This window comes from Nannospalax galili, unplaced genomic scaffold (genome assembly GCF_000622305.1).
Source record: "Nannospalax galili isolate Female #2095 unplaced genomic scaffold, S.galili_v1.0 scaffold625, whole genome shotgun sequence".
NCBI classification, from domain to species: domain Eukaryota; kingdom Metazoa; phylum Chordata; class Mammalia; order Rodentia; family Spalacidae; genus Nannospalax; species Nannospalax galili.
In genome coordinates, this window is record NW_008353893.1 from 297,045 (window position 1) to 310,525 (window position 13,481).

The 13,481-nt window shown below is 40.9% G+C and overlaps 1 pseudogene; it reads right to left on the reverse strand.

Annotated features, from left to right (window-relative positions):
• Window positions 1-12,631, reverse strand: part of LOC115067349 — a 108,783-nt pseudogene extending 96,152 nt beyond the window's left edge.
• Window positions 12,632-13,481: the final 850 nt, after the last annotated feature.

The window sequence follows — 13,481 nt, forward strand, 5'->3', positions numbered from 1 at the left end:
ATGGAACAGAATTCATTTGTTAGGAAGTTGCAGGGAAACATATTTTCAATATTTATTAATAGTAGCCTTTATTATAATAATTATTAGTTTTTGTATGTATATATCTGTGTGTGTACTGCGCATGTGTACCCATGAAGTTGACATCAGGTGTCTTCCTGAATCATTCTCCCCCTTATATATTTACAGGGTCTCAGTAAACCGAGAGCTCACCAATTCGTGCTAGTCAAGGTAGCCAGCTTGCCCCAGGGATAACATTTCTCTGTGTCCCTTCCTAATAGAAAGTTTTCCTATCCCTGTGTATTTGCAGATAAGGTATTTATTCCTTAAAATAATTATTCTCATTTGCTTCAATTTGACCTTCTTTGATCATTGGCTAACATAAGTCTAATCCTTGATGTTTTGCTTTATTTTATTTCTTCATTGTTGACTAAAAGACAATTCTTAGCATATTTTACAAGAAGATAGACAAAGCTTACCTCATCATATGATCTCAAATTTTGTATCACTGTTATTTTAACTTAATTTCTTTATTATCGACATAACAAACTTTGTATATCCTAATACATTCATAATAATTTTACTATGTATATACTAAACTTAACTTTGCTAATGTTGTAAAGTATGTGATTTTCCAAGCCTTTACAAATAGGTAAAAATTATATTCATGTTTTCACAATTTTCATTCATTTATATTGCAAAATTAGAACTAATTTTCACCAAATATTAATATCATAAATCCATTAACATATCCTTGTGCTAGTTTTCTGTCATTATTTTGGCTTGATCTGTTCCATTTTGAAGATTACTAATTTCTTTTTTTTCATAAACATATATCTGTGTCCATTTCATAGAGATCACAGAAACCTGAAAATTTGCATATATCACATATTATCTCTGTACCTTTAGTTCAGACTGGTGGTGTTGCTATTGATGTAATTACACATTTATTTTTGGATTCTGCACATATTATTCATTAACTCCATGAATAACATTGCCATGGAAGCAGCTGTTCAGTTTCCTCATTTTCATTCTTTCTAGAACCTGTTTCCTCCTTGATGTAATAGGGACACTCTGAAAAATTTAAAACTTTTGTATTCAAATTCCTTGGTTATTAACAATATTTTCATTGATTCATCACTTTCTCTCCCATTTCATTATAAGCTGTTCCAGGAACCACCTAGACTGAATGATTAGCACATTGCTTCGACATCCCATCTTCTAGGTATCCAAAGTAGTAACTCATAACTTCTACCTTCTGAATAAATGCTAGAAAGTAATTACATTGAATTCTTTTCCATTTAGTAATTGAGAATCTCAGTTCCATCTGAAATTCTCAGGATCACCTTATCATATCTTTATCAACAGTTTCTTAGTGAACTTATTTTTGTTCTAATACCTTCCTCCAAACTTCTAGCTTCTATCTATTGCCAAATTTCAATTTCACATTAATATTTTTAGATTTTTTTAGCAGCATCACATTCTCCATGCCAAAGTATAAATTGGATGGAAAGGGCTATTGTAACAAAATATCATAGACTCGGTGCCTTATGCACAATAAATTGATTTCTCACCACTATTGAGATTAAAATTTCAAGACCTGGGTGACAACAATGCTCACTTATTCTCATTGACTTGTCATATCCTTTCCTCTGAATATGTTCCTTATGATATTAGCTTCCTTTAACCATACTAAGTTAGCACCCTACTCATCTGAATTCATTTTATCTTAATTATTTCTTTAAATTTTCTATCTCAAAATATAGTCATATTGTACATAACAGTTCTATTAAAGTTGTTTAAAGGAGTATAATTTACTCCATAATATCAATATGGAATTTTGAAGTAATTTATGTGTATCTTGACATTTAGATTGATTTTAGCCAGAAGTCAACACTCAAAATTTGGGATAATTTCTGAAAAAGGAAGGAAAGTGTATTTACCTTAATTTTTAAATGGTATTTTTTTACATTCTTTGAAATTTCATACAAATATTCAATGTACCTTGACCCCCACTTTTCCCAATATACCCCTACTTGTGATCATTTATTTTTATAATTCAATGAGTCCAGTTAGTGCTTTCCATATGCATGTGATGTGGCTATCAACTTAGGAATCTATGAATGGCCAAAACTCTAAAGAAAAGTGATTCACTCTGTCCTAGCAGTTACCAACTGACAACAGCTATTCAGCTAGGGAATGGGATCTCAGGAGCCCCTACACTTTTCTAATAGTTATATTTTTCTTATTATGCTAAAACACCATGACACCAAACCAAAACAAAGAACAATTAAAACACCAAAAAATAAAAAATAAAACAAACAGGCTAGAGAGATGGTTCAGCAGTTAAGAACACTTTCTTGTCTTTCTGAGGCCTAGAGCTGGGTTACCACCACCACATCAGGTGGATCACAACTTCTTATAACTCCAGGTACAGGGATCTGACACCCCTTTGGGTTCAAATGGCATCCACATGCACATGCACAAAGACATACATACACACATACACATAAATAAATAATATTATAAATCTTTGAAAATACTATAGAGCTAGATAGCTGGCTCAGTGCGTAAAGGTACATGGGAAGCATGCCTAATGACCTGAGTTTGATCTCAGGAACCTATAAGATGGAAGGAGAGAACCAACTCATACAAATTGTTCTTTGACCTCTGCATTTACACCATACGCTCTCGTCTTCCTTCTATTGCTATGATGAAGACTCGGACCAATACCAACTCGGGGAGAAAAGATTTATTTGGCTCACATCTCTTGGGTCACAACTCATCACTGCAGTATTCCCCTATGGCTGTGCTTCAATTCTTGCCTCCATATTCCTGTCCTGAGTTCCAAACTTGGGCATCCTCAGTGATGAACCCTGGAGAGGTAAGATAAAATGAACCCTTTCCTTACCAAGGTGGTTTTGGTCAGTGTTTTTGTCATACTAATTGAAAGCAAACTAGAACAAAAAGTGGTACCAGATAGTGGGTTATTGTTGTGGCAGACCTGACCCAGTTGTTTCTGGGAAGAGTATGGGAACCTTTGGAACTTTGGGCTGGAAAAGCCATTGGGTTCTTAGAGCTTACTGAGCTATTGCTGTGGAACTTGGAACACTTCTGAAAGAAATATGGACAACGAAGGCCTGGCCTGTGAAACTTCACAGGGAAGTAAAGATTATGAGATCTGTATGTATGATATTTTGAATGGATGATCTGTGGTTTCTGGTTAGTTGGAGCTGAAGGGCCAGCTGTAATTTAGAAGAGACCAGAAACACTAAAGTGAATGTGGTTTCTGGTTAGTTGGAGCTGAAGGGCCAGCTGTAATTTAGAAGAGACCAGAAACACTAAAGTGAAAGCTTTGCTTTACTGAGACAATTGATGCTGCTTAGTTGGGGCTAAAAAGTCAGATCTAAGTGACAAGAGACTAGAATCTTCTGGAAAATATTACATCAGTGTCAGCACAAAATAGCTATGTCCTAGAGGGGGCCTGAGCCTCCATTTCAAGCTGGAAGCTGGACTTGGTAATATGTAAGAGTCTCTTCCATGGTCCTGGTGTTAAAAACATGAAGAGGCCACAGAGAACAGCTGAGGCTCAGCACCCTGAGAGGCCGTGAAAAGGCCATGAAAAGCCTCAGTTTCAGTGGAGATCCCCAGTGTTTGGAGATGCCAGGACCATGGGATGACCAGTAAGGGCAGCAGCAGGTGTTGAATGGAGCCAGCCTGGGCCTGCGAGATGAGCTGTGTGTATTGGGGATGGCTGAGCCAGAGATGTGGAGCTCACCAAACCCTCCGGAGCCCAGAAGATTGTGAGTGAATCCCAGATGTCCACCCTTGAGCTACTTTGTTGGATGTTGGTTTTACTTAAGAATACTCGATTCTTCCTTTCTGAAATAAAACTGTACTTGTTTTATTTTCCAGTATGCCACAGTTGAGAGACTTTAAAAAGTGAATTTGAACTTTTAAACTGTTTGAAGTTTTAAGAATTGTGTGATTTTTAAAGTAGTACTGTTTGATATGATATTAATATTAACATCACACTTTGGAGTTAAGAAATGGAAAGCTTGTGGTTTAATAGTGGTATGTTTGTGTCAAGCTGAAAAGGGATCAGTTGTGCTGGGTGGCTTTAATTGTTTTCTTGGCACTCCTGAGTTGAAGGAGCTTCAATCGGGGAATTTCCTTTGCTGGACTGGCCTGTGGTCACACCTGTGGGGCATTTTCTTTATTGGTGAGTGATGTTGAAGGAGTCAGACCTCAAACTGTATTGACTCCATTTTGATTAATTTCCCCATTTTGTGAGTTGACTAGAACATATGCAAGGGCTGTGGGTTAGGCAAGTACAAGCATGTTAGGCAAACTCAAATGTGTTAAGACCTTATAAGAAATAAACAGGATCCTCTGGTTCTAAAGATTACAGCCAGCAAATTCCAATGCCCTGAAGACAGCCCTACCAATAAGAATTTGCCCCATACTCAGGATATAGGGCCATCCAATCATTTTAAAGGATGTTTGGTGTGAGAGTTTCTGTGGAATTCCCTAATAAAAGCCTCATCCTGCTATTGTTGGGGCCTGACACCATCTTTGGCTTGTGGAGTTACATGCCTGGCTAGCCGCTAATTTGGTTACTTTATAATTTAAATTTCTGAATAAAATTTTTATGCATTTTTCCTTAGTGTCTGTGGGAATTATTCCTGACTCTTGGACCCTAACATTTGGGGGCTTTTCCTGGATTGGGAATAAAGACCCCAGACTCACAGGATTGCACCATCTGAGCCGGCCTTGGTAAGTCCTGCTTGCTTTCGCTTTCTCTCTCTCTCTCTCTCTCTCTCTCTCTCTCTCTCTCTCTCTCTCTCCGTGTCTCTCTCTCTTTCTCTCTCTCTCTCTCTCTCTCTCTCTCTCTCTCTCTCTCACTTTTTGGTAGTCTGGACATCGTGGTGCTCAACGGAGATCAGGCAGACGTACTACTGATCTCAGAGCCAAAGGAGAACAGGGGACACCCTGACTCCTCCTCTGATAGGGGATCATGCTCCAGCCTGACATGGAATCCAGGCAGGACCAGCCCGGAGTCTCATCCCAGCCTGACGAGGAATCTGGGCAGGCCAGACACAAGATTTTGGTCAAGTCTGACATGGAATCCAGGCTGGCCAAATCTTTTTGGGAAAGAGACAGGGGCAGACTGTGCACTGCAAAATCTTTCCACCAGCTCACAGAGAGCTTCCTTCTTCTGTTCATTCTGCTTCTTTCTGGCAGTTTCATTTTTGTTACTGGGATTCTCTTTTTTCCTGTTTGCCTTAATACCTTCTCTCCTCCGATTATTCCTTGAGATCTTTCCCAAGATGGGTCAACAGGTTTCCTCTATGCCTCTTGACCTAGTCCTAGACCATTTCTCAGATTTCCAGAAGGCAGCTTCCAAGATGTCTGACTAAATGTCAAGCCCACTGCCTGAGGACCTTCTGTTCCATTGAGTGACCCTCCTTTAAAGTTGGCTGGCCCTCAGAGGGCTCTTTTGACTTAACTCTCATTTACAGGATGCATGAGGTTGTCTTTGGCTCCCCAGGACACCCGGACCTGATCCCCTATATCTTAGGCTGGCTCCATCTGGTCACAGACCCTCCTGAATGACTGAAACCCTGGTCCTAACCCCAGCGGCCCCAGAGGAAGAGCTCCTCTTTCAGCCTCCCTATGCTCTGTCGCCGTCCCCATGGGGCAAACATCTGGAGGGCTCTCCACCCCCTGCAGTTCCACCACAAGCCCAGCAGCAACCCCCAGAGGAGGAATCAGAGGACCGTCCCTCTCCCTCCTCCACCTTGAGCCTCACCTCTCCCTGCCCAAGCCCACTGCATACTCGATCTAGGGGTGGGGAAAGAATTGTTTGCCAGCGTAGATTTTATCTAGGAATGAAGAGCTCCGGAGAACTTTGCTTGGCATTACAGCTGCTGTGCTTGGTGAGAGACATGGGTTCCTTTGATTTTTTTTTTCTATTTGGGGCCTATATAGATCTGAGGGTACTTTCTCCCTTTATACCAAGTATAACTTAACTGGGGTTGCTTTGTAAAAGTAAAAATGGTACTGTCTGAATTTAAATTATGAGGCATGTGTATCCCAAAGGGCTTGTATCCTGGTGGGGGATGGGCTTTTTTTATTATGGGACTGTGCTTACTAACATGGCCATATGACCTGGTCACCATCATGGCTGCTGACCTCACCAAGAGGGAGGCAAACATGTGACCTGTTCTCCACCTTGGTTGATGACATCATCAATATGGATACAGTCACATGGTTTGGTTGCCATCTTGGACAATGATATTTTCAAAATGGTGGTGACCTCTGTGACCTTGCTGCCATCTCAATCCAAACACATGGCATGATTCAAAAGGGCAATACCCAAACCCTACTGGTAATAGGGATACCTAGGAGTTCCCTGAACTACAGGCATTTAATCACATGTCCTAATTCTCTTGCAATTTATTTTTGTTTTGGATTCTTGATGGGATCATATAAAAGCAGTACATTTTTATTTCAGACTAAGGAAGTAATGCCAGATGGCCACAATGGGAGTCTAAATTTTTCCCTGTTTCTAAAGGGGATTACTTTAAATTTTAACTTCTTGTGTGGTATATTTACTGGTTTTTAAAGAATACTTTTAAGTTTGTTTGTCTTATAAAAATTACCATGCAAACATTCAACAACCTCTAGATATCTCTGAGAATTAGCTCGTAACTGTTTGCTACAGTGTGTCTTCTTAGAAGCTGGGCAATGAGATGATTTTGGGTTTGTTTCCTTTGTAGTCTTTCTCCCTTCTTTCTCTTAGAAGACAAAAGACCACCTTGAGCCTGAGCTGTTCCTGTCACAGATCATCAGCCCTGCAGACTTGTCATGCTGGATCCTCTGACCCTGTGTGCTGTGCTCTTGTGCTTTCACCTATCATTCTAAGTTCCTGCATGCTACTATGGGAAGGAGTTAACTGTAGACAGCTGTAAATAAATCATACTCATGAAAACTCTTTTCTTACTCTACTTTTTAATGAAAACTGTTTAAGCATTAGCTTGATCATACTGTAACGTCTGGCTATGGTTAGTCTTGAGTGCAAACAAAATGTAGGATTCTGTTTTCCATCACTTGTTGAGGCTGAAACTCAGTTAAAAATATTTACTGTATTAAAATATAAATGATAATTTTGAAAATGTTTTCTTCAAATGAAAGCCTTCATGTCTAGTATCAATATGTATGGCTTTGTTCAGCAAAGCCATTTTTGAGATGATATTCTCATGTATGAATGTATGTTTGTATGTATGTTTGTATGGATGTATTTGTATAGATATATATGTAAAGTACTGCTGGATTTTAAGAGTTTCTTTTATATACATCTGATCAGAATTTCATCAAGGTAATCGGTTTTGGTTTTGAAACTGGTTTGTTGTGACATTGTGTCTAACCACAATATTTATTGAATGAGATTGTTATGAATGTGTAGACTTATGTTTAATGCAAATGGAACAATTATTAAATAATAATTTACTAGATATCAAATTGACTTGTTAAACAAAGTAAAATATTTAAATGGTTTTATATTTTCTATAAGGTCTACCTGGGAACTTAAAGCACAGTGCATACATGGATGTTAACTGATTATATTATCTTAATCCATGTACAGCACTCTCTGAGTCGAAGAACTACCATCTTAATGATTTCAGCTGTGCCTGCTTACAAATGGATCATTGGACCCTCACCTGAGTACCCAGCCTTTCTTCCCAGCCAGCTGTATATAATCCTGCCCTAATTACAAATGGTCTCTTTAATTTAAAAAATACTATAGTAATAAAAGATTTATATATAAAAGTTAAAATAACAAAATATTTCCAGGATAAAAGGGTTAATGAAATTCATTTTAAATAAACTTATTAAAGGTTTGAATAGGTTTATGGAGATACCAAGTTGTTAATTTTCAGTCCACTCCTGACTTGTACTATACACTGGGTTAGAGATTTAGATTAAATGGGTACAGACCAGTATTGGGTTACCTAAGAGTACTGAAAGATGTCCTTTATGTTTACCCATAACAAGAAGGATTTGACTCAAGAAAAACTAGGTCTATCTTCTTAAACCATATGTATGCAATCTAGAAAAAAACAGTTTTGGTGACATTTGTTCTGAATTTTGATTAAGTTTACTCCCTTGCCTCCTTTCCTTCTAAAAAATGTAAATCAAGTTATGGGAAACTGGAAAGGAAAGGAGACTGCTTTGCTTGTAATTCAGCCTTCATTTGAGACAGAGTTAAGAAATTCTTGTTTTAAGGCCCCTTTCCTGGGGTATGCCTAGTTAACCTGTGATGATAATTCTCTTCTAGTCAATGTTTATTGAGAATGTTTGGGTTTTGTTTGATCTTTACCCATATATTACACAGTAATTAAAGGTACCATGCTGGTGCAACTAACCTTCTTGGATGGTTAATAACCATACTTAAAGGCCCATACTAATCTGGACAAAGAGGCTTAAGGGACTGTGGTCGCTGGCTGTGGCAGTTCTCCTCCAGCTATGGTCACTCTCCTCCTCTCTCAGTTCCTCCAATCAGTCATCTGGCCCATTCCCCAGGGATGGTGAGGAGTCTGTGCCAGCATCGCTGCATTCAGACACAGGAGACCAGGTTCAGTGACACAGATCTGCTTTATTGCAGGAAAGCACAGGCTTATATAGGGGTAATAGTCCAATCATAACACAGCATATGGGATCCCTTATTAGCATGGCGTACTAGAATCCTATTACAATCTAGTGGGCCAGATGCCCTATTAGCATGATAAGTTTCAGTTTCTCAAAGTTTTGGTTCCTGGAAACCATGTGACTTACATAGTTTTCTCTCTGATAAGAAACAGGAAGCACTGCATTCCAGCATGATAGGTACGTAAGGCAAAAGGCAAAATCAGCCACAAGATTTTCCACAACATCTCCCCCTATTTTTGCATTTTTAAGAGTGTGGCATAGTTCAGAATATATAGCATACTGATATCAGTCCAGGGGCTGTATGTGGCAGATTTTTCTGTAGTGCATCAAGCAAGGTAGAATGGCTTTGGAGGCAAGGGATTGATCCCTTATTGTAGGCCCCATCCTTCAAGATGGCGAGTTCTCTTGAGAGCAGACTGGGCCAACTCCATGCCAACCATTGGGAGTCGAGGTTCTTTGCCTTGGTGTTGTTGTCCCCACCTCAAGGGTCACCCAGGGTCATCTCAATGATCTTACCCATCATTGACTACCAGCCTTCAAAGAGTGAGTCCCTTAGTATGATCTGGCAGAGGAAGGGGCAGTGTATCAAGCTTTGGCCCATGCAAAGGCCTCTTAAGGGCCTAAGAATTCAATAAAAGCTGATGAAACAGAGTCGTCCCATCTGGGGTAACAATGGGGATTAGGGAGTGGCAAGTTCTAGGCATTGGTCTCACAGTCTGCCAACAGAAGTATATATCACAAGATGTTTCCTGTGTCTCCGGAAGTTGGGCCGTTGTTTCAGGTCCATTGCACGGTTGTTCTCTAACACTTTACACCTATGCTCAAGCCTATTTTTCATATCTCTATTATTATAGGTTGGTAAGGCCAAGGAACAGCAGGTACTTTTTTGCAGAGACATGCCTGGCAAGATCTGGAGGTGGGGCAACAGCTAACTGAACCAGAAAAATACGAGTTTTAACAAAATTATCAAGACCCTTAACAATGCAGGGTCCAAAAATCAGGAGTTAGCAGTAATGATGGCACACATAATAAGGAACATAGACGGGGTGTTCCCTCTGGTTTGAAGGTTTTGATTGGCTATAGTCTCTGCTTGAGAAGTGAGATACTTAAGGTCGCCCCAGGTTATCGGGTGTGCCGTTGGAACCTGTCACCTTCATGGTCTGTGATGCCCGGTTGGTCTCCCAGTGGTTAAGAGGTGCTCTGCTTCTTCCAGGGTCAGGGCTGCCATCTATGGGGTCAGTGGTTGTGGAGAGAGGTTTTCCTTCGCAGGCAATTCCGATGTTCTGGGCTGGGATCCAAATGGGGGCTTGAACGTTATCTGGAAATACACAAGCATAGCCTCGCCCTTGTGTTAATAATAGGTATGGACTTTTCCATTCACTTGTGAGAGGGTCTTTCCATCTCACCATGGGGGCAGGAGTGGGCTGAGGGAATGCCCCCAAATCCTTTATTGCTGGTGGGAGGCCATTGGAATCAAATTTTAGAAAATTTAATACAAATAGAGCTTTTTGTATAACAAAATTGGGGTCCTTATAGCGGGGGCCGTTATCATTGTCTTCCCCCATTTTCTGTATTTGTTTAATGCGTGTTTGGTGGGAACATTCAAGAATCCCTTGACCCTGAGGATTGTAAGGGATACCAGTTACATGCCTAATATTCCAGTCAGAGCAAAAATGGCTGAAAGTAGCAGAAACATAATAAGGACCATTATCTGTTTTATTTGCCAAGGAACTCCCATAAGGACCATGGCATATTTGACAGTCCTTATGGCATGAGAAGCCATCTCACGAGAGCAGGCCAACCCAAAATGGACATTGGAATGTGTCAATAATATGATGGATATACTTGAGCTTGCCAAAAGGAGAAAAATGAGTGACATCTATTTGCCATATCTTGTTGGGGCCAAGGCCTCTAGGGAGAGTTCTAGTGGGTTGTAATGGTCCCAGAGGTAGAAGAGGGGCACAAGAGGAGCAGGCAGGCATGAACCAAATGCTTGCAGCTCTGAATTGGTAGAGTGGGTAGAAGCCTATGCATAGCTTGGACAGAAAGATGAAAATGGGGAAGTCTCTAGCTTGTTGAGTTAGCGTGGAGTCTAGGGTGGTGCTCAGGACCAGTTTGTCAAAGGCAGCATTGCCCTCTGCCAGAGCCCCAGGAGATTGGTATGAGAGTGCAAGTGTTGAATATACCAAGGGGCAGAGCGCTGCTCAAGTAATAGTTGTAATGAGAGCAACAAATCAAGGGGACTCTGGGAAGACCGGAAAGCTGCAAAGGCCAGATGTTGTAGAGTCTGAACTACACAAGCACTGTCAGAAAAAATATGACAGGGAGTTGTAGGGAGATCCTGAAAGACCTGTAACATGGCTGAGAGCTCTCTGAGCTGTACAGATCCCTGAAAAGAGAAAACCTCATGTGAGGAAAGTTGTCCTTCCTGGTAAATTGCATAACCAAATTTGCATTTACTAGAATCAGTAAAGATTAGAGGAGCCTTAGGAAAAGGGTTACACTTTGGGAATGCCTGGGGAAATAGGGACAGAGCAGCTGTGTTAATCCTTGAAGGAGTTTATGTTTAGAATAATGATTGTCATATTTCCTCTGATATACTAGTAGGAGAGTTTGGAAGGCAGGATTGTCAAGGAACAGAGACTGGAGCATGTGAAGCGGAAGGGGAAGAACCAATGATTCAGATTCACAGCCATACAGAAGGCAGGAGGTGTGGACAAGTTTAAGGGCTAGCATAGTCCATGCCTCAATAGCCTGGGTGACCTTGTGAAGTTGACTCCATGAAGAGTGGACCATATCAGGGCCCTGGGTCTGCAAGAGCACTCCCAAAGGGGTGTTTTAGTAGGAATAACTAGTGCTTCAGTGGGCAAATTTGGCTGTATCCTATTTACCAATGCTTGGGACAGGTGAGAATTGATCATGTGACACATGTTGTGCCTCTGGAGAGAATTTATGGGGAATGGAGACCATATCAGTACCCCAAAAGAGGTCAAAGAGTGGTGTAAGCTTTTCTGTGGACAGGGGTAAGAAGACCCATATATCCAACTGAAGTTGCCACAGAGGGTCTGTGCCTCTGAAAGGGTAACCTCATCTGGTAAGGTAAGAATAGGGGCTATGGGCCAGATGACATCTTGATGAGAGAGGCCCAAAAAGGTATAAGGGGCATGTAACTGTATTTTATCTGCTGCAATATTAAGACCTAATGCCTGGAGGCTTGTTTTGAGTTTTTGAAAAGCTCCTTGTAAGATTTTGGGATCCTCATGGGTTATAAGAATGTCATCCATATAATGTAAAATATAAACCTCAGTCAGCAAAGGTCTGCAGGCATGGGCCACATAATATTGGCAGATAGTAGGACTGTTTTTCATGCCCTGAGGCAAAACCTTCCATTGAGAGCATTGAACTGGAAGGTTATGTTTAGCGGCCAGTATAGAGAAGGCAAAAGAGGGCTTATCATCATCATGAAGAGGAATAGAGAAGAAACAGTCCTTAATATCTATTATAATAATTTCACATCCTTTGTAAATAGCAGTATGATGAGTCAGTCCCAGTTGAAGGGTCCCAAAAGGCTTCATATGCTCATTAATAGCCCTTAAATCATGTAAAAGTCTCCATTTTCCCGATTTCTTTTGTATTACAAAAATGGGAGAATTATCAGGACTAAGAGAGGGCTTGATATGACCCAAGGATAATTGTTCCTAGACCAAATAGATCAAGTGAGTTCGTTTATGTAAAGGAAGATACCACTGCTCCACCCATATGGGAACTTTAGTGTCCCATGTTAGTTTGATGGGGGGTGGCTTGGGCAGCGGAGCAGTGGCCGTTAGAATTGGGGGTGAGAGTGGGGGGCATTACCTAACTGTTGGTCTACAACGAGGTCATCATAAAAGGATTTCTCATCAGTAGTTAAAATAGCTTCCATGTCGCGAATGATATCTCTCCCCCACAAATTATGGGGAAGCCCCATGTCTAAGAGTGGTTTAACAGCTCTTGTATTGCTACCCAGATCAGTCCAGATTAGTAGACATTGGACCTGTTGGGTGTCCTATAAACCCCCAACTCCTTGTATAGGGGGTACAGGTTTGCAGTGCCAATGAGACAATGCTTCCTCTTGTCTGATTACAGTAATATTGGCCCCTGTATCAATTAAGCCTTTAAACTTATGGCCATCTAGGGAAAGTTGCATCCTAGGCTTATGCAAATCAATAGGTATTGTCCATTGGATGGGGGGGTTATTCCCTTACTTCCTCTCTTTGGGGCAGGACTGAGAGGTGCCCCGTTGCCCGTTTAAAAGCACATTTTGTATGGGTTTAACAGCTGCATCCACTGTAGACCTGCATTCTCTTGCCCAATGAAAGCCTTTGTGGCATCTCAGCCACTTGAAGTGGGAACCTAGATCCTTTTGGCCTCTTTCATAATCTTATTAGGATGAGTATGTGACCAATGGCCCTGAACCCCTCAGGCCTAACATTTGCCTCTATCCATCTCAGCCTGCGGCTGATGAGCAGCCAGTGCATCAGCAAGGGCTGCAGCATGGGCCCGACCGGTACCCACATCTCAGCAGGCGAGAATCCATTCAGAGACATCCTTGGGTCTAACGGGTCCTATGGCAAGGCGACACTCTGTAGAGCAGCCTTCATAGACAAGATCCTTGAGCAAGGCATTGGCAGCTCCCTGATGACTGATCTTTCTATTTATACTTTGTTGGCATCTCTCAACAAAATCAGAGAAAGACTCGCCTGGTTTTTGTATCAATTTGGTTAATTTGGTAT